Source organism: Coregonus lavaretus, assembly GCF_964263955.1.
Source record: "Coregonus lavaretus genome assembly, chromosome: 14".
Taxonomy (NCBI): Eukaryota; Metazoa; Chordata; class Actinopteri; order Salmoniformes; family Salmonidae; genus Coregonus; species Coregonus lavaretus.
In genome coordinates this window covers 23,095,068-23,114,023 of record NC_140001.1, presented here as the reverse complement: position 1 = coordinate 23,114,023, position 18,956 = coordinate 23,095,068, and the positions used below count along the sequence as shown (strand labels likewise).

The window sequence follows — 18,956 nt, the reverse complement described above, 5'->3', positions numbered from 1 at the left end:
AGTAATAAAATAAAGACGGCACTTCTAAAAGCCTATTTCATACCATAGCTTGCTGAATTTGCAAGATAACTTTTCTTTCATTTTGATTTTGTCACAAATGAAAATGTGGCACTGACTCACCCATGGATTGATGTTTCAGCATTGTCTCAAGAGTTTGGCGTTCAACTAGCCATGTTCGACAATGCACAGGCAGTTACAAGCCTGCTAAAGTTAGCGGCAGGCGTACGAGCAATGTCCACCATCGTAGTACGGATGAAGCCTGAGCTGCAATGTGAAGCTAACCGAGGCTGGTTAGCTTTAGAAAACCCTGAGTAGATCTAGCTTGCTTCGTAGGATACCCCTCTGGACACCATTTGGACATAGTGGACAAAAATTTGAAAATGTAGGGACAATCAGAATGTGGACAAGATCAGAAGACAGGACCCATGTTAGCGCCTGGTATAAACAGGGCTTTTGACATCACCTCTTCTGGTCACCCACACCTCTAAATCCTTGTACGGTGAGTTTTTTAAGGTGATGATGCCAGTAAATAGCTCTATTATGCCAAAAAGTTGAATAATTAATTTCCAATACTTTATAATCTGTCTGTACCAGCAGCAGTGGCGATTTTAGATGCATGCCAGCAAAGGCACTACACAACACTAAACAATACATTAATTGCACTATAACGGTGACAAACTGTTAGGGCCTACACAAAGCTGTCCCAACAGCAGGCCCAACAGCAGTCCCAACACCTTACCACTGCTACACCTGGCTATCAGCGGAGCCTTGTCTGGCAGCGAAACAGTTCATTCAGCCTCATTACTCCCTTTTTAAACAAATGTGGTTTCTACTGACAATTGAGATGTACAAACTATGGCATAAGGGGACGACGAGCGGATAAGAGGCAATCCGTAATTTCGTCTAAGACATTAATGAGCGAGCTAGGACGGACGTAGTCAATATAACTATTTGTTCAGAACTTTTGAAATGTACAGCGACAGAATTCAGAACATGGGCTTACAGTATTCTCCCTGTACACCAAGTCAGAACCATAGGATAAATAAAGGGGCATAAGCAGACAATGAAAGCTCTTACAATATTAAATGATTACATTTCTCTAAAACATGCTATAGGCTACATGTGCACCACCAACTCAGAACAGTAAGCTAAATTATGAGGGGAAAAGGGACCATATTATTAGGGTGAGGCACATGGGCTACTAACAGCTTACTACACAACATACACTTAGTATAACTTTCTTAGCTACAGTATACATATCTCCCTGGCATATTACATCATTTATGCAGCAGCATACAATACATTTTTGGACCTTGTTCAGGAAGGTGGGGCGGCAGTCCTTCTTGAGCACATTTTGTCATTAAACTTTGTCATCAAAGTCTGGCATTCTCTGGATTGATGGTTCTTTCAAGACAACTGAGAACTCTGGAAAAAAAACAAAGTCGAATCATGATGACGTCAGTGATTTCCAGGTCGGAGCACTAGAAAGAGGCCCGAGTTCCCAACTTACAATTCCGAGTTGGATGACCATTTAAAACGTATTTTCCCAGTCAGAGCTAATTTTTTTCAGAGTTCCCAGTTGTCTTGAACTCACTGAAGTCTGAGATTTCCCAGTTCCCAGTTGTTTTGAGCGCGGCAGAAGTCATGCTGGATTGACAGCATGGCCAATGTTGAATGTTTATCCTTTTAAGCTTGGAAAAGAGACCCTTAAACCCAGACTTGGACCACACATCCACTCCACTGAATAGCAGGCTAGGGATTGCTTTGCAATGCTTGCAGTTTTCCACTGATTCCTTCCAAACCAGTCATTGTTGAATTTGTGATTTCCAACTTGTTGTGTAATGTTTGTCCCATGAACAATGAGCACCGATACGTTTTATCTGTAATTTCTCCTCATTATTTCTCTTCATATGACAAGGATTGAAAAGGATTTGCCAGTAAATTGTCAACTTGATTCATGATGTTGACTACTAGCTTGCTAGCTAAGATTTTGAAAGTATGATGTTGACATGATCAGTCCAATCAAAGCTACTGTATATATAACGTGATTTGACGTCATTTTATCTGTGGCCAATGACCTTGAGCCTTCTTGGATGGGCACTTCTAATGTAACTCTATGGCAGCACCCAAGGGGCTTGAATTTTCGAGCTCTACCCGTAGATTTTGCTGTGACATAGTGTCCCCATGAGTGACAGAACACTGAGCCAATCACGGCGCAACTAGAGAACATTACCAACCCCTACGCTCCGTATTTTCCACTGGCTGCCCCACCACAGAAAGCACTGAGCTAGGCTGGAACACCTGCATTTTGGAGCTGCCTTACTCAAGTTAGCAAAAAAGAGACCAAGTTTGTATGCGGCTTTATTAACTCAATTAATTATTCATTTTACATTGTTTGCAAACTGATCTGTGACACGTATTAATGCCAAAATAACATGCAAAACAGGTACACACCTGCCCTGAATGACGGGTCACCATTGACCAGCAGTTGTTGCTCAGCATCCGGGAAGTCTTGTCCCTACAGATAGGTAAAGGGTGAGAGGGATGGTAAGGTGGAAAGTGATGCGCTCTGAAACAGATGGGGATGGAATGGGATGGGGGCAACTTAGATATGGGTGGGATCGGGGGAGTTAATGGGAACATGGTGGGTGGTTTTTAAGCCAAGTTGTGGGCCCCCTCTCAACAGTGGAATATGATGTCATCGGCTACATATTCTATAAGCAGACATATGAAGTCTTAATACAGGCCAATGAAAATAGATGCTGACCTGAAACTCATTTATAATGTACAGTACATACTTCCATATGTTGGAAGGGAACATTGTCTCGCTCTGTCAAGGAAACTGAAATTAAATGATTTACCAGTACCACACAGGGGGCATGTTTGAGTAATGAAGAAGACTATATGCTTTGTTACATAGTAGTTTCAATTAAATGTATTACACAATTACATTTATTTTTATTTTAGTCATTTAGCAGACGCTCTTATCCAGAGCGACTTACAGGAGCAATTAGGGTTAAGTGCCTTGCTCAAGGGCTCAACGACAGATGTAAGAACAATAATATGTTAATCAACACATTCACTAATGTCTTAGTAACTGGGCTGTGGGAAATTATTGTCATTTAGAAATATATGGCTTCATAAATGTGGCTTCTCGTTTGAGCATAACTTTGACAAAACACTTCTAAAAACATGTTTCCAACAGCTTTGCATTTATTCACCCTCTTATATAGTCTGAGAGCATGTTTTACTTTAAGCAGTAGGACAGGAGTCATGGTGCAGGAATGCACTTGGACTGATTAGTGGAAATTACTCAAGATTGTCATAAGCGTCAGTGAATGCGGTGGGCGAAGTCAAACGCAGGACACAGACCTTACTGGAAACGTACTTTACTGAAGAGTAAACTGAGTACATACAATCTCCAAACAGGGAGGAAAATAACCTGTTCACTAACGACTGCCGATGACGAAATACAAATCACACACAACACACAATGAAAGCCAGAGGGTTAAATAGGGAAGACAATACAACATAATGAGAAACAGGTGTAGACAATCAAGACTAAACAAGTCAAACACAGAAATGTAGATCGGTAGCAGATAGTACTCCGGGGACGACGAACGCCGAAGCCTGCCCGAGCAAGGAGGAGGGGCAGCCTCAGCTGAATCCGTGACAGTACCCACCCCTTGACGCGCGGCTCCAGCCGTGCGCCGACCCTGGCCTCGGGGACGGCCAGGAGGACGCGGAGCAGGGCGAGTCGGATGATTCAGATGGAAATCCCTCAACATGGAGGGATCTAGGATGTCCCTCCTAGGGACCCAGCACCGTTCCTCCGGACCGTACCCCTCCCACTCCACGAGATACTGCAGGCACCCCCACCCGACGCCTCAAGTCCAAGATGGAACGGACTGAGTACGCCGGAGCCCCCTCGATGTCCAGTGGGGGCGGAGGAACCTCTCGTACCTCAGACTCCTGGAGTGGACCAGCTATGTCCACCGATAGATGAGACCACGGCCGTTGTGGAACGGGTAGGGGTTGTAATTTCCCTCTGGGCAGGTGTCTAGGCGCCTTACACTGGGCGCACACCGAGCAGGAGGAAACATAAACCCTCACGTCCTTAGCTAAAGTGGGCCACCAGTACTTCCCACTAAGGCAGTGCACTGTCCGACCGATACCGGGATGACCAGAGGAGGGTGACGTGTGAGCCCAATATATCAATCGATCACGAACCTCGAGCGGCACGTACCTCCGACCCTCTGGACACTGGGGGGGGGGGAGTAGGATTGGTACGTAACGCCTGCTCGATGTCCGCATCAACCTCCCACACCACCGGTGCCACCAGACAAGACTCCGGAAGTATGGGAGTGGGCTCAATGGACCTCTCCTCTGTGTCATATCGTCGGGACAAGGCGTCTGCCTTAGCGTTCTGGGAACCTGGTCTGTAGGTGAGCGTAAACACAAATCGAGTGAAAAACATAGCCCACCTTGCTGATCGAATCCCGTCCTGAAGCGGCGGGTGAACTCCGCATAGTTGACAGTAGCGGCGTCTATTCCCCCCCACTCGGCATTGGCCCACTCCAGTGCCTTGCCGGACAGACAGCAGATGAGGGCGGACACGCTCTCGTGTCCCGAGGGGACCGGGTGGATGGTTGCCAGGTAGAGTTCGACCTGGAGCAGGAAACCCTGACACCCGGCAGCTGTGCCATCATAAACCCTCGGGAGTGAGAGCCGAATCCCACTGGACCCCGGAGGTGAAGCGATGGGTATTGATGATGGTGGTGGTGTAATCGGAGGAGGTGTAGGCAGACCCCCTCTCTCCCATCGCTCCATGGTGTTCACTACACGTTCCATGGCGGTGCCGAGAGCCTGGATCATGGCCGCTTGTTGTTGTACGCGTTCTTCCATTGATCCTGCTGGCACCGCTGCTCCTGCTGACTCCATGTCAGTGGTGTGTGATTCTGTCATAAGCGTCAGTGAATGCGGTGGGCGAAGTCAAACGCAGGACACAGAGCTTACTGGAAACGTACTTTACTAAAGAGTAAACTGAGTACATACAACCTCCAAACAGGGAGGAAAATAACCTGCACACTAACGACTGCCGATGACGAAATACAATCACACACAACACACAATGAAAGCCAGAGGGTTAAATAGGGAAGACAATACAACATAATGGGAAACAGGTGTAGACAATCAAGACTAAACAAGTCAAACACAGAAAAGTAGATCGGTAGCAGCTAGTACTCCGGGGACGACGAACGCCGAAGCCTGCCCGAGCAAGGAGGAGGGGCAGCCTCGGCTGAATCCGTGACAAAGATTTACACAGGCACGTCATTGACAAAGTGTGTTTCAAAAATTGTCAAAGACTAATTATTTTAACCTAAAGCATTTAATAAAGACATTTATAGTACAATATTATGGGGAATGGAAATTACAGGGCTACTTACACAGTGATGGAAAGGGATCACAACAGTGATTGAATGAGGGTATGAGGCATGAGTTGAGGTGTTCAGAAGCTTGACCAGTGCAGGACAGGATTTGACTGGGAAGACAAAAAACAATAACACAACACACTACACAGTAAGACAAAAGAGCTAAGAATGAGTTAGTCCAAGCAAGAAGCAAAATCATTGATGTGTAATAATGTGATTGTGTATGTGATTGACTCTACATACAGTAATGAGAGAAAATTGATAGGGGTACTCACAGTGCTTGGAGGGGAAACATTCAATGTGCCAGTGGATGAGCAGGCACATGAGACATGGCTTCAGTTCATGTCAGGAGAAAGTTGACAATGGTAGTGGAGTGGAGTGGTCATCACCTCTTACATCAGGGAACAGGAGGGGACTTGGCTGTAAACACATAGCAGATACATTCCATTACAGCTGCGCCATCGTACGTTTGGACAACGACTTTCTCTATGAAGTTAAACTCAGACATCTCAAAATTCTTAAAGTCAAACACAGACTGCGCATCTCACCCACTTGACACATCAAAGTAGCCCAAGAAACATTCCTGAATAAAGCCCTGATCATCCACATACCTGACGATAACTGACAACTGCAAGCAGACTGGTGGCACCATAGGTCCCAGAGCGGTGGGGCAATTTTCACCCCCTGGGGCCCAGAGTTTTTCTTATATAATAACCTAACTAGGAAAACTCTGGACCCTATAAGGTATGACAGTGATTAATCAGTTGTAAAAAGGTTTTATATGGGCTATGATGGGACCAGTTTTTCCTAATCAGATCACATGGTTTTAAAAAACTCCTGAAAAAAACTCCTGGCCTGGGGGGGTGAAAACCCTGTCAAACTGCAGCTACCTTATATTTGTTCATATAAATTATATTTAGACTAGATTAAGAGGGGGATTTCCTCTACCCACACACATTGACAACAACTGATAGACAATATAACTCACAGGGCTGAGCTTGCTTTATGCATGTTTGCAACTGTAGGCCTTACAAAAAATCTGTCATCACTATTATGTTGATTGATTAATTCCAGTTAATAATTTGGGATTAAAAACATATAGGCTGCCTAGCCAGCCCAATTTTGAATATAAACTAAATGTCATCACATTTTCTCCTGACACACAAATGGACTATAAATACGTAAAGTTACCAATTAGTTGACACTGACCAGATGGACATGACGCATAGGCTGTATGCAGCGGCGCTTATTAGTAGCCGACAGTTGATCAGACTGAAAAATGGTCTCGTTTTCATCCCATACAGCATGTCAGATTTCTAATGTTTAGGTGTAGCCTAGGCTGCTGCAACATTTATGTAATTAGTTTTTGCTTGTGTCTGTCCGGAGTGATTATGTGTTATCATCTTTGCTAAATAAATACCGGAAGAAAGTGGAAAGCCTAAAAGCGCACGCAAAATAAATTGCCGTATCAACCTTTCTCTTTAATCTAACGTTTAATGGATGATGCGACGGAAGCTATCAAATCATTCGGAATTGTTTTCGACATCCCATAAAAGACAGTCGAAAGTTCGGTATGTTCAGCAAGTAAAGCATCGTAACGTGCAATTACCTCTGCAAGCTCCTTGTAGTTGCCCTTGTAGGCGGAACTGTCCCTCTCGTCGTGTCCTCTAAAAGCAAATTATTGCATGCCCAAAAACGCAGTGGTGTTGATAGGCCACTTGAGAACATCTGTTTTATCTTACTTTCTCGTTGTGTTCCGCGGTATTAATCCGCAGACCTTCGTCATAATCGATGCAGCTTTTTCCCAGAAGCATGAATCTGATGTGGGCATTTATATGCTCCCTGCTTTTGTTTAGCTGAACGGTCGATGTTCTTCAGGTCACTGTACCCACCTTTTGACCAAGGCTCAGACTTTCCAAAAAGCAGGCAAGGCCAGAAATACAGGCGGCTTGATGAAAGGCTCCCTGTTAACCAGCTATACTTTTGATACCAATTGGTATTGAACGCCCTCACCTTTTCATCCTTCTTCATGAAACTGATCGCACCTTTTCAGTGTACCTCAGAGAATTAAAGGGGTTCTTCAACAAAAAATCCACAACATTTTCGGCAGTGTTGGCCATTCTACCATTCTGGCGAAGAAATCTGCACACTGCACAAAATTAATTTGATTGAATAATATCCCCAAAAATGCTAAACTATCACTCTTCACTCTTTATCTCTATGCACAATCCAACGCACTAGGTTCATTCTCTGATCCTAATTCTATGATTGGATGGATGACATGTCAGTTTATACTGCAAAAGCTTTGATTGGTTGGAGGACGTACTCCAGAAGTGGTCATAATTACCATGTATGTCTATGGAAGGGGGTGAGGCCTACAAGCCTCCTAGCTGTCCCCCGGCTACACAATGGTGCTACCCCAGACAGTGCTGTTGAAGTTACTGTAGACCTTAATTGCAAAACAGTGTATTTGAATCAATTATTTGGTGACATATGAATATATTTAGTATAGTTTTATCTAAAAAGGATAACTTTTTTAATGTTTCACTATTTTTATTTTTATTAAATTTCACTGAAGAGGATGGTCCTCCCCTTCCTTCTCTGAGGAGCCTCCACTGGTATAGTGGTCATCTCAAACTTTTGAGAAGTGCAGCGTCACATACAGTCAGTATTCTCAATGTGTACAGTAACAGTATTGCTGGGCGATGTATTTAAAAGGATTGCTCATTCTGTGGCTAAAGCACCGACCCTTGGCTGAAGTCTTCTACCACATCATGTCATGATGGTTGAGAGAGTATTACTCAATCTGACCATACCATGAAGGCAAAATACTGATGAGTTATTATGATGGTCTGAAGCAGACGACATTACTCATGCTGCTATTTTTGAGGATTCCAATGACTGAATGTACATGGTTTTGTTATTTCATTTCTGACCTGTGAAAATATGTACATGTGTTGAGTCTCTACAATGGTTGTTAGACTTTTTGTGCCATGATTTAACTAACAGTAGGTGAATTGGGGGAATTGTCTCAGAGTCGATAACTAAATAAAGATATTGTGACCATATGACCCTATAAAGTGATGAAACAGCAAACAGATATACTGTACTTACATCATACATTCTATCAGTTTACAGTGCATTCGGAAAGTATTCAGACCCCTTGACTTTTTCCACATTTTGTTATGTTACAGCCTTATTCTAAAATTGATTAAATTGTTTTTTCCCCTCATCAATCTACACACAATACCCCATAATGACAAAGTGAAAAACAGGTTTTTAGAAATGTTTGCAAATTTATTTAAAATAAATAACAGAAATACCTTATTTACATAAGTATTCAGACCCTTTGCTATGATACTCGAAATTGAGCTCAGGTGCATCCTGTTTCCATTGATCATCCTTGAGATGTTTCTACAACTTGATTGGAGTCCACCTGTGGTAAATTCAATTGATTGGACATGATTTGGAAAGGCACACACCTGTCTACATAAGGTACCACAGTTGACAGTTCTTGTCAGAGCAAAAACCAAGCCATGAGGTCGAAGGAATTGTCCGTAGAGCTCCGAGACAGGATTCTGTCGAGGCACATCTCTGCAGCACTCCACCAATCAGGCCTTTATGGTAGAGTGGCCAGGCAGAAGCCACTCCTCTGTAAAAAGCACATGACAGCCCACTTGGAGTTTGCCAAAAGGCACCTAAAGAACTCTCGGACCATAAGAAACAAGATTCTCTGGTCTGATGAAACCAAGATTGAACTCTTTGGCCTGAATGCCAAGCATCAAGTCTGGAGGAAACCTGGCACCATCCCTATGGTTAAGCATGGTGGCGGCAGCATCATGCTGTGGGGATGTTTTTCAGCAGCAGGGACTAAGAGACTAGCAGGATCGAGGGAAAGATGAAAGGAGCAAAGTACAGAGAGATCCTTTATGAAAACCTGCTCCAGAGCGCTCAGGACCTCAGACTGGGCGACGGTTCACATTCCAACAGGACAATGACCCTAAGCACATAGCCAAGACAATGCAGGATTGGCTTCGCGACAAGTCTCTGAATGTCCTTGAGTGGCCCAGCCAGAGCCCGGACTTGAACCCGATCAAACATCTCTGGAGAGATGCTCCCCATCCAACCTGACAGAGCTTGAGAGGATCTGCAGAGAAGAATGGGAGAAACTCCCCAAATACAGGTGTGCCAAGCTTGTAGCGTCATACCCAAGAAGACTCAAGGCTGTAATCAATGCCAAAAGGTGCTTTAACAAAGTACTGAGTAAAGGGTCTGAATACTTATGTAAATGTGATATTTAAGTTTTCTGTTTTTTATAAATGTGAAAAAAATTATAAAAACCTGTTTTTGCTTTGTCATTATGGGGTATTGTGTATAGATTGATGAGGGGGGGGAAACTATTTAATCCATTTTAGAATAAGGCTGTAATGTAACAAAATGTGGAAAAAGTCAAGGGGTCTGAATACTTTTCGAATGCACTGTATGTTTAATATTTTGATATTTTGATACCGGTATTTGGGATACAGTAGATAAGACCTAGTAGCCTCACTTTGCTCCCAAACCCCTATTTTGCTGGAAGGCTTAAAGTTGTAATGACAATGGTTGCGGTCAGAGTTCCATAGCTTCCACACACTAATTGGGTAAAATGTTGTGCTCATTAGAGTGTAGCCCATAGTGTGGCCATATGTCCTGACATCCTGACTGTTAAAAGCAGTAGGGGAGATGAGGTTAGAAGCCATCCTCAGCAGGAACACACCAACGCTGCTTCAGTTCCACGAATACTCTACTTTTTATAGCACTGTGAAAAAAGACCCCAAGACCGCTGCGAGTGCATGTGTTAGTAGAAATGTGTAAACGTAAAAACTTTATAAGAGGCTCACATTTATTTTATTCAACCCAAATTGAGGTGTAGTCATGCTGCTTTTCCCAGACAATAATGTTGATTTCCCTTTGATGCTACTTTTACTTGATTTGTGTGATTGCCTGTTTCATTCAGACATAGCTGTTTAAGTCCTAATGATGTCACTGCATAATGACTTGGTACTAGGTATACATGTTCTACTTGGTAACTAACTACACATGTTCTATAGGTTTTATAAATGTTTGTCTAGAAGCAGAAGGTGGAATAAGTAAGGCCCTAATGTGTCCTTATCACAGAAGATATACTGTACAACAGTGCTTGGAGATGTTGGACCAACCAGTTGGACCAATCAGTTTGTCCCAGTGGCTGAGATATTGTTTAATCACACCCTAATTTATTGCGTTGGATGAATAGCAACCTGTTTGAAAAGGTTTGATTTACTGTACATTATCTTCTAAAACACAAGAGGGCACTCTTTCTCCAAGTATCACTGGGCAAAAACTGGTTGAATCAACTAGTGTTGTCATGATACTGAAATGTTACTAATGATAAGATACCAGGCCAAGTATCGATACTGAGTTGGATCGTGAAACCAAGGGGGAAAGATTCAGTGGCCTAGTGTCCTGTTTGTCCACCGTCCCCCGTCCCCGTCCCCTGTCCCCCGCCCCCCGTCCCCGTCCCCCGTCCTCCCTCATCTTAAATGTCACCGACCTCCACTGCATAAGATGGTCATGTCTTCTTCCATCCTGACTGTGATGTAAGATACCTGCCTTTTAATCTTCTCTCCCATCTTCTCTACATAATAGAGGTTAGGTTAGTCATATAAATCAGTGGTGCGACTGAGGGGGAGTAGAAATTATTGACCTTGTCTGAAATATTTTCCCTGAGGGGCAAGAAGGTATGGAAACACGGAGGAGGAGAAGGACATAATGTTATGTGCCCATTGATTATTGACGAATATAACTATAAATGCCTCATGAGCTTAGTTCAACTGTTGTACCCCAACAGAACCCAAAATATAAGCTTTTTTTTACCCCAATGTTTGTAAACAAAGTAAATGTAAACAAACACCGTATATTGATATCATGGATGGTCAGTCCTTGCATCCATAGCTCTGTCTATGAATTTGAGAGTGATTACATTTTTCCAGCCCCAACCCTCAGCTTTTTACCGTAACTGTGTGGGTTTCTCGGCCCGCCTCTCTAGGCCCTCATCACGCCGGAACCTGTCCGTCACTCCTGGATCCCTGACCTCCTATTGGACAGCAGCCTGCTGTTTGTGTTCCTGCTCTTCCTCTACCTGCTGGTGGCGCTGTTCGTTCAATACATCAACACCTAAAGGACCGTGTGGCAGTCATCCTGCCGCCTCCATGTCACTGGTAAGTTGTAGTACAGACACACACACACAGTACATTAATACAGTGAGGGGAAAAAAGTATTTGATCCCCTGCTGATTTTGTACGTTTGCCCACTGACAAAGAAATGATCAGTCTATAATTTTAATGGTAGGTTTATTTGAACAGTGAGAGACAGAATAACAACAACAAAATCAGGAAAAAAGCATGTCAAAAATGTTATAAATTGATTTGCATTTTAATGAGGGAAATAAGTATTTGACCCCCTCTCAATCAGAAAGATTTCTGGCTCCCAGGTGTCTTTTATACAGGTAACGAGCTGAGATTAGGAGCACACTCTTAAAGGGAGTGCTCCTAATCTCAGCTTGTTACCTGTATAAAAGACACCTGTCCACAGAAGCAATCAATCAATCAGATTCCAAACTCTCCACCATGGCCAAGAACAAAGAGCTCTCCAAGGATGTCAGGGACAAGATTGTAGACCTACACAAGGCTGGAATGGGCTACAAGACCATCGCCAAGCAGCTTGGTGAGAAGGTGACAACAGTTGGTGCGATTATTCGCAAATGGAAGAAACACAAAAGAACTGTCAATCTCCCTCGGCCTGGGGCTCCATGCAAGATCTCACCTTGTGGAGTTGCAATGATCATGAGAACGGTGAGGAATCAGCCCAGAACTACACAGGAGGATCTTGTCAATGATCTCAAGGCAGCTGGGACCATAGTCACCAAGAAAACAATTGGTAACACACTACGCTGTGAAGGACTGAAATCCTGCAGCGCCCGCAAGGTCCCCCTGCTCAAGAAAGCACATATACAGGCCCATCTGAAGTTTGCCAATGAACATCTGAATGATTCAGAGGAGAACTGGGTGAAAGTGTTGTGGTCAGATGAGAACAAAATCGAGCTCTTTAGCATCAACTCAACTCGCCGTGTTTGGAGGAGGAGGAATGCTGCCTATGACCCCAAGAACACCATCCCATTAAAACATTATGCTTTGGGGGTGTTTTTCTGCTAAGGGGACAGGACAACATCACCGCATCAAAGGGACGATGGACGGGGCCATGTACCGTCAAATCTTGGGTGAGAACCTCCTTCCCTCAGCCAGGGCATTAAAAATGGGTCGTGGATGGGTATTCCAGCATGACAATGACCCAAAACACACGGCCAAGGCAACAAAGGAATGGCTCAAGAAGAAGCACATTAAGGCCCTGGAGTTGGCTAGCCAGTCTCCAGACCTTATTCCCATAGAAAATCTGTGGAGGGAGCTGAAGGTTTGAGTTGCCAAACGTCAGCCTCGAAACCTTAATGACTTGGAGAAGATCTGCAAAGAGGAGTGGGACAAAATCCCTCCTGAGATGTGTGCAAACCTGGTGGCCAACTACAAGAAACGTCTGACCTCTGTGATTGCCAACAAGGGTTTTGCCACCAAGTACTAAGTAATGTTTTGCAGAGGGGTCAAATACTTATTTACCTCATTAAAATGCAAAACAATTTATAACATTTTTGACATGCGTTTTTCTGGATTTTTTTGTTGTTATTCTGTCTCTCACTGTTCAAATAAACCTACCATTAAAATTATAGACTGATCATTTCTTTGTCAGTGGGCAAACGTACAAAATCAGCAGGGGATCAAATACTTTTTTTCCTCACTGTATCTACAGGACCGTGTGGTGGTAACCCTATAGTCATCCAGCAGCCTCAACATCTCTGGTTAGTAGTATTACAGACACACACACCAGCACACAGTCACACACACACACACACACACACACACACACACACACACACACACACACACACACACACACACACACACACACACACACACACAGCCACCTGCTGCCTCTAACTCTCTGGTGAGCAAACACTCACACACACTCAATTCTTCAGTCTGTTTATGTTGTCTCATCTCTGCAGAACTTCCATCTGATGCACTATCACCTGGCTATCTTCATCACTGATGCTGGCCAGGAAACTGGTGCGGACAATAGTTTCAGAGGTACTACACCATCTATCTGTCTCTATCACTCTCTCTCTCATTCTCTATCTATCGCTATGGGCAAGGAGGCTGGTTATTACATTAGAAATTACAAAAAAGCTATTACATTATTGGCAGTTATTATTGTCAGTCTGCCGACAGACCCTTCTCTGCTGCGCATAATGAGTGACGTGTTTTCCGTCAGTGAGGAGGCGGTGCCACAGCTCTAACAGCGGTATGATACTTGGCTAGCGGAGATAGCTAGCTGACAGACATGGCAGATGTGAGGGGCAAACGACAGCAGCTACTCCTCCATCTAAGCCAAAGAAACAGAGACCTTTGGAAAGCAGACAGGCGAAAAGGGAAAGCGATAGAGCCCGGGCCAAGACGAGGGTAAACCTTAGATCCCTTTCAGTCAGTCAACTTCGGTACAACATACTATGGGGAGTCGCAGTCTTGCGACTTTGGTTGAAGGATCTATAATCACGCCTGACAAGGCCAATGAAATCCGTGCCCGCCCTGGAAGCCCCGCCTTCAAGTGATAAGCGTGAAGCTCGGATTCATTTCTTCAATTATTCCGCTCTTCAGCTCGGTGTGAAGAGGAACGATTCATGCTACTTAAAAAAACAATTGGAAAACAAGACTATCTTATGTTGCGCCAACTAAACTGTCCTATAGTGGTGGAGAGTGCTCACCCCCTGGATGTTGTGTGCTTAAGTTTGTACTTTGTTCTCATAACTAGTTATTCCTCAATTTGCTAGCGCAATGAGTAAGATGCCTAAGAATGCAACCCGAGATGACAATGGCTAAGTCGAGATCATGCCCGCAGTCATGCAGGCATACTATTTCTCTGAAAGATACTCATGATTTATGTATAGTTTGTCTCGGCTTGGAACACGCTCAGGCGGCCCTCGCTCGAACAAGTCTGTGTGTGCATTGCCACGTACTGTGTGCAAACTCCCTGGGAGGCGTGTAACATTGTTGAGGAAGCTTGGAGTTACTGATGGCGACTTTCCTTTCCCGGATGCCGGTACCTCGGCTGGGACCGAGGGGCAGCAAGCGGAGAGGGACGTGGGGCTTTGGTCGGAACATGTGGAACTAGCACCCCAACAGGAGATAGTGAGATGGCTGGTTACATACAGGGCCCAGGTTCTGATGACGACTTGGTGTCTCTGGACGGCTCCGGGGGTTTCTCGGGTGACGAAGAATACTTAGTTCTGGGACATCCACCTCTTCACGCTATGGGAGTAGCAGGGGAATCACTGGTATCCAATGCATCGTTCATAGAACTGTGCCGTAGGGTGGCAATGTGTTTGGAGGTGAGGTGGCCGTGTTCACCCCCAAGGTAGTCATTAAGGTTTGGTGGAATGTACCTGCCCCCTGTTTCCGGATTTCGTCAACGAATTGACAACAACCTGGTCCAACCCGCATTCAACTAAACTGATGCTACATGGGTGTGCCCCCTTCATGGATCTGGAGTGGATGGAGGGGGCAGGGCTGGTGCACACACCTCTGGTGGATGGCAAGCTAGCTGGCTACCTAGCCTCGTTGGCTAACAACGCCGTGGAAAATGCGAATCCTAAGAAGCAATGTTGCTTTTCGGCTGCTCAGCTGGAGATGGTGCATTGTGCAGAGGGGCTGGCTGCCGATCCCTGTCGTCTGTCACTATGCCGAGTTGCTTGAGGAGCTGGGCACGGCTTTGGCCGCAGGAGAGCCCCACGCAGAGCCCCTGGATAAAGATCAGTTTTACGGCCGACTTCATTCTGCGCAAGTCCCAGTGCACTGTTCTGGCGCTTGGGAAGAGCATGGGAGCTACTGTGTTGGCACAGCATCATCTTTGGCTGATGCTTTCGAAGGTGCCGGAGAGGGACAGACAGATGTACCTCGATGAGCCGATATCTCCCATGGGGTTGTTCAGTTCGGCCCTCGAGGCTATGCAGGCTTGGTTCGAGGCCAAAAAGAGGCAAGAAGAGGCACTGCGTGCTTTTCTCTCTAGAAGGTCCTTTGGGGATGCCAAGGGGTGCACCTTCCAAAAGGCCGACAGGCGGAGCTACGCCGGCTAAGCGGGCTGTCCTGGGCAGGCCCAGCACCAGGTGACAACAGTACCCCCAAGTGTCACAGCCAATCGGGGTATGTCACGGATGGCCGAAGCCCCCAAACCCAGAGTGGACCGGGCTTCAGGAAAATGTTTGCATCTAAACACATTGTTTCAACCCAATTGTTTTTCAGATTTCAAGAGTGTTGTGTATTCCACATGTGAGTTCAATAAAATACAGTGCATTTGGAAAGTATTCTGACCCCTTCCCTTTGTCCACATTTTGTGACATTACAGCCTTATTCTAAAATGGATTAAATAAATAAAAATCCTCATCAATCTACACACAGTACCCCATAATGACAAAGCGAAAACAGGTTTTTAGAAATGTTTGCAAATGTATTAAATATAAAAACAGAAATACATTATTTACATAAGTATTCAGACCCTTTGATATGAGGGGGAGAAGGGCCTTGATCAGGGAGGTGACCAAGAACTTGATGGCCACTCTGACAGAGCTCCAGAGTTCCTCTGTGGAGATGGGAGAAACTTCCAGAAGGACAACCATCTCTGCAGCACTCCACCAATCAGGCCTTTGTGGAAGAGTGGCCAGACGGAAGCCACTCCTCAGTAGAAGACACATGACAGCCCGCTTGGAGTTTGCCAAATGGCACCTAAAGCACTCTCAGATCATGAGAAACAAGATTCTCTGGTCTGATGAAACTAAGATTGAACTCTTTGGCCTGAATGCCAAGTGTCACATCTGGAGGAAACCTGGCACCATCCCTACAGTGAAGCAAGGTGGTGGCAGCATCATGCTGTGGGGATGTTTTTTAGCGGAAGGGACTGGGAGACTAGTCAGGATCGAGGGAACAATGAACGGAGTAAAGTACTGCGAGATCCTTGACGAAAACCTGCTCCAGAGCACTCGGGACCTCAGACTGGAGAATGCGTCCTCAGATTATCCTTTACAGAAAACTCGACGCCTGTTCCGACCAATGGTGCACATGCGCAGTGCCGCCCTGGGTAATGCGAACAGTGACGTTGGGGTACAGGCTACAATTCATTGTATGCCCCCCATGTTTTTGCGGCATCATCCTGTCGACTGTTCCCCTGGCCTCAGCGCCAGTACTACAGGAGGAAATATCCTCCCTTTTCCAGAAACAGGCAGTACGAGTGGTTCCTATGGCTGAAGCCCAGGACGGCTGGTGCAGTCGGTATTTCCTGGTTCCAAAAAGGTACGGGGGTTTACACCACATTCTAGACATGCGTACCCTGAACAAACATCTTAGAGTTCGCAAGTTCAAGATGCTCACAAACCAGCGGCTGTTACGGTCCGTGCGTCCCGGCGATTGGTTCACCACTATCATGTACCCCAGTCACAGAAAGTTCCAGAGATTCCATTACGAGGTGGTAGCCTACAAGTTTTTGGTACTCCCGTTCGGTTTGTCCCTCTCGCCTCACGTCTTTTCAAATGTGGTGGAGGTGACACTGGCACCCATGAGGGGAGTCAAGGGAACAACTAGTGTTACACACATCCAGGCTGGTATCCAATGTTCAGTTTGGACACACCTACTCTTTCAAGGGTTTTTCTTTATTTTTAATATTTTCTACATTGTAGAATAATAGTGAAGACATCAAAACTATGAAATAACACATATGGAATGATGTAGTAACCAAAAAATGTTAAACAAATCAAAATATATTTTAGATGTTAGATTCTTCAAAGTAGCCACCCTTTGCCTTAATGACAGCTTTGCACACTCTTGGCATTCTCTCAACCAGCTTCATCTGGAATGCTTTTCCAACAGTCTTGAAGGAGTTCCCACATATGCTGAGCACTTGTTGGCTGCTTTTCCTTCACTCTGCGGTCCAACTCATCCCAAATCATCTCAATTGGGTTGAGGTCGTGTGATAGTGGTGGCCAGGTCATCTGATGCAGCACTCCATCAGTCTCCTTCTTGGTCAAATGGCCCTTACACATCCTGGAGGAGTGTTTTGGGTCATTGTCCTGTTGGAAAACAAATGATAGTCCCACTAAACCCAAACCAGATGGGATGGCGTATCGCTGCAGAATGCTGTGGTAGCCATGCTGGTTAAGTGTGCCTTGAATTCTAAATAAATCACAGACAGTTACATTTTAGTCATTTAGCAGATGCTCTTATCCAGAGCAACTTACAGTTAGTGAATACATTTTTTTTTATACTGGCCCCCCGTGGGAATCGAACCCACAACCCTGGCGTTGCAAACACCATGCTCTATCAACTGAGCTACATCCTGGCCGGCCATTCCCTCCCCTACCCTGGACAACGCTGGGCCAATTGTGCGCCGCCCATGAGTCTCCCGGTCGCGGCCGGCTGCGACAGAGCCTGGATTCAAACCAGGATCTCTAGTGGCACAGTTAGCAGCAGTGCCTTAGACCACTGCGCCACTCAGGAGCTTGTGTCACCAGCAAAGAACCCCCACACCATCACACTTCCTCCTCCATTCTTCACGGTGGGAACCACACATGCGGAGATCATTTGTTCACCTACTCTGCGTCTCACAAAGACACAGCAGTTGGAACCAAAAATCTCAAATTTGGACTCATCAGACCAACGGACAGATTTCAACCGGTCTAATGTCCTTTGCTCGTGTTTCTTGGCCCAAGCAAGTCTCTTCTTATTGGTGTCCTTTAGCAGTGGTTTCTTTGCAGCAATTCGACCATGAAGGCCTGATTCACGCAGTCTCCTCTGAACAGTTAATATTGAGATGTGTCTGTTACTTGAACTCTGTGAGGTGCAATCTGAGGTGCAGTTAATTGCCTATTTCTGAGGCTGGTATCTCTAATGAACTTATCCTCTGCAGCAGAGGTAACTCTGGGTCTTCCTTTCCTGTGGCGGTCCTCATGAGAGCCAGTTTCATCATAGCGCTTGATGGTTTTTGCGACTGCACTTGAAGAAACTCAAAGTTCTTGAAATGTTCTGGATTGACTGATCTTCATGTCTTAAAGTAATGATGGACTGTCGTTTCTCTTTGCTTATTTGAGCTGTTCTTGCCATTATATGGACTTGGTCTTCTACCAAATAGGGCTATATTCTGTATACCAACCCTACTTTGTCACAACACAACTGATTGGCTCAAACGCATTAAGAAGGAAAAAAATTCCACAAATTAACTTTTAACAAGGCACACCTGTTAGTTGAAATGCATCCGAGGTGACTACCTCATGAAGCTGGTTGAGAGAATGCCAAAAGTGTGCAAAGCTGTCATCAAGGCAAAGGGTGGCTACTTTGAAGAATCTTAAATATAAAA

General features: G+C 45.0%; 1 long non-coding RNA gene across 1 annotated transcript; it reads right to left on the bottom strand.

The window, feature by feature from the left end:
* Window positions 1-2,457: 2,457 nt before the first annotated feature.
* On the bottom strand, window positions 2,458-7,277 carry LOC311140904. Its single transcript, XR_014614189.1, has 4 exons — window positions 7,042-7,277; window positions 5,708-5,852; window positions 5,448-5,542; window positions 2,458-2,518 (listed from the first exon to the last, which is right to left on the bottom strand). It is a non-coding gene; the product is annotated as an uncharacterized lncRNA (long non-coding RNA).
* Window positions 7,278-18,956: the final 11,679 nt, after the last annotated feature.